General features: G+C 40.0%; 1 protein-coding gene across 1 annotated transcript in view; it reads right to left on the bottom strand.

Annotated features, from left to right (window-relative positions):
- LOC119420856 (chymotrypsin-like protease CTRL-1) overlaps nucleotides 1–3,262 on the bottom strand; it is a 16,186-nt gene that overhangs the window by 12,421 nt on the left and 503 nt on the right. The gene's annotated exons all lie outside the window — the stretch shown is intronic.

Raw genomic sequence — 3,262 nt, 5'->3', positions numbered from 1 at the left:
GTTGTTATATACCTGGATGACTGAGAAAACAAACTTTGTGTTTTTGAAACCATTAGTGAAAAGGCCAGACTTCAGGGGTATCTGAGGCAGGCTTGAAACACAAGAGTCAGGGTGGCTTCTGGGTAATACCAGATGGCTAGGCCTCAGACTGACGAAGCCTCTTGGATGAGGGGCGAAACGTTTCTTTTTAACAAAATAAACGAAGTCCAGATGACATGATTCAACCTTTTTTGTTACTTAATAGTATATTTTCCTCAAATGATTGGGGTGGCTGAAGATCTACATCATCTACATCAATACATTAATATATGGTGGCCAAGGCCACCACTGGCCACCCCATGGCCCCACCAATGAGCCTGGTTGTGGTAAAATTGCTCCATCCCTCACCAGGATCTGTCATGTTGTGTTGCTACAGACAAGCAAAAATAAAACCTCCCGCTGGTCTTATACACAGTGTAAGTCCTAACCACTCGGATATCTTGCACCAAAATCACTGAGGTTTACGTGCATTCACTGTTCAATTCCAGTCCAGAAAAATACTCTCCTCCAAAATCACAAACATTCACTATTCAAATCTTGTGTGAAGATTACTGGTTATGCTGTCTCGTGTTTGATGGTCACCTTTACTGCTTAGAGGTTCTGATTTTGGGACTGTCAGTTCTGCTGAGACCCTTTGACACTTAGCTTGCTCATACAGTGGTGCTTGAAAGTTTGTGAAGCCTTTATAATTTCTATATTTCTGTATAAATGACCTAAAATATCATCAGATTTTCACACAAGTCCTAAAAGTAGATAAAGAGAACCCAGTTGAACAAAAGAGACAAAAATATTATACTTGGTTATTTATTTATTGAGGAAGATGATCCAATATTACATATCTGTGAGTGGTAAAAGTATGTGAACCTCTAGGATTAGCAGTTAATTTGAAGGTGAAATTAGAGTCAAGTGTTTTCAATCAATGGGATGATGATCAGGTGTGAGTGGACACCCTGTTTGATTTAAAGAACAGGATCTATCAGAGTCTGATCTTCACAACATGTTTGTGGAAGTGGATCATGGCAGGAACAAAGGAGATTTCTGATGACCTCTTAAAAAAAGTTGTTGATGTTCATCTGGTTGGAAAAGGTTACAAACCATCTGTAAAGAGTTTGGACTCCACCAATCCACAGTCAGACAGATTGTGAATAAATGAAGGAAACCCAAGACCATTGTTACCCTCCCCAGGAGTGGTGGACCAACACAGATCACTTTCTCTCTGCAATTCTGCTGATCATTTACACGACACCAGTGGCCCCCCCTCTTTGAATCCAGAGGTTTCTGAATCCACCTTCCAGAGTGGAGGTTTTTCGCTGACCCCCGCTGATAATGTAAACATCTCCCGCTGAGGCTTTGTGTTAAACCACATGTGCACACACACACGCAGACAGACGCTATATTTCTATCAACATGGCGGTGGACACAGGGCTTTCTGAGCTATGACTGATGGAATATATTTTTTATCTCGTAGTTAATCTAAGTCGAATTCCAGGTGCTGTGACCGACATCTGTGTTGGAAGAGGCACAATCTGATCCAGTTCTAATGTCGCTGTTTATAGAACGAGCCTGTCAAGGAACGCACACACGTCGTGCTGCACTATAACATACTAAATATGCTAAATAATAACTGCTTAATAATAATAAACAGTATTTATGTTAGTGTGAGAGATATAATGAAGCTCTGAGCTAAATGAAGCTATCTGGGCATTATGTAATTCAAATTGTGTGACTAAAGTGATGCGAAACATATTGCCTGTTACTAAAGTTGAAAATGAAGACATCAGGTTTAATTTTTATTTATTTATTCAACACTACAAACTATATGTCACACAAACACTGATAATTAAACTGAGCACATAAAAGCACGTTAATCAAACTGTAAACAGCATTAATGAAGGCTGTGACTCCTTAGCTTAATTTAGATCAAAATATTGAATGGATTGAATAAAATAACTGAGGGGAATTTTAAATAAATAGTTCATCCAACATCTCTCTCTTCGACGTCCTCCTGCACTGCACCTGGGCCGAGCCTCGTTCAGAACCGGTCCGCCTAGTGGAAGGACAGGTTCTTCTTCTTTCAGGAAAAAATAAAAACTCAGTTGGTTGTTGTGTGATCAAAGTAAACACAAGCAAACATTATTAAGAACGTTGATTTACCTGCTGTAAATCAGCTACTGATGATCACGGAGTAAAGATCGACATCGTCGACTCGGTTCTTGTCCACTCAGCGACCGGTGTGGAGCTGTTAGATGAAGCGGTCCCACTTGTCGTCAAATCTGTCGACTCTTATCCAAAATCCAGCCAGAATCCAGCTTTAACTTGTTATTAAGTTGTTCTTAGCTGAGCTTTTAGCCCAGAGGAAAGGAGCATGCTGAGGCAACACGTATGCGCATTAGATGAATGTACAAAATTCACAGCGCCATCTAATGACCCGGCATGGTAACTACAGCAGATTCGGTGGGGTTGGGGGTATTCCTCTGGATGCATGTAAAGTCTAAATTCGTCTGTGTCAATGTGGATCTTTTCTTCTAATTAACATACGAAAAAACCTACGTTTCCCCCCGTACCGTGTCCGTGTAAATAGGGCATAAGAGCAAGGTGTGGAATAGTCAGCGAGGTCACAAAGGAGCCCAGGACAACTTCTAACAACTGAAGGCCTCTCTCACGTTGACTAATGTTCATGAGTCCACCATCAGGAGAACATTGAACAACAATGGTGTGCATGGCAGGGGTTGAAGTTAAAGCCACTGCTCTCCAAAAAGAACATTGTTGCTCGTCTATAGTTTGCTAAAGATCACGTGGACAAGACAGAAAACTGTCACACCAGATATTGAAAGAAAAAGTTCATATACTTTTACTCTCAAACTTGTAATATTGGATCATTTTCCTACGGTGGCTGATGGGTGCAAAACAACTGCAAACAGTGAAAACAAATGCAAACAGTGAAAACAACTGCAAACTCAGTCCACAAAATGGAAGTGCTACAGACCACTGGGGCAGTCAAACAAATAACTTTTTTGTGAAGCTTTTTGTGTTTGCATTTTATTTTTGTGTTTGCATGTGTTTTTTGTGTTTGCATGTGTTTTTTTGTGTGTTTGCATGTGTTTTTTGTGTTTGAATGTGTTTTTTGTGTGTTTGTATGTTTTTTGTGTTCGCATGTGTTTTTTTGTGTTTGCATGTGTTTTTTGTGTTTGCATGTGTTTTTTCTGTGTGTTTGCATGTTTTT

Source organism: Nematolebias whitei, chromosome 1, assembly GCF_014905685.2.
Source record: "Nematolebias whitei isolate Nwh7 chromosome 1, NemWhi1, whole genome shotgun sequence".
NCBI classification, from domain to species: domain Eukaryota; kingdom Metazoa; phylum Chordata; class Actinopteri; order Cyprinodontiformes; family Rivulidae; genus Nematolebias; species Nematolebias whitei.
Note: the sequence above shows the minus strand (reverse complement) of the source record. Positions and strands in the feature narration are given on the sequence as shown.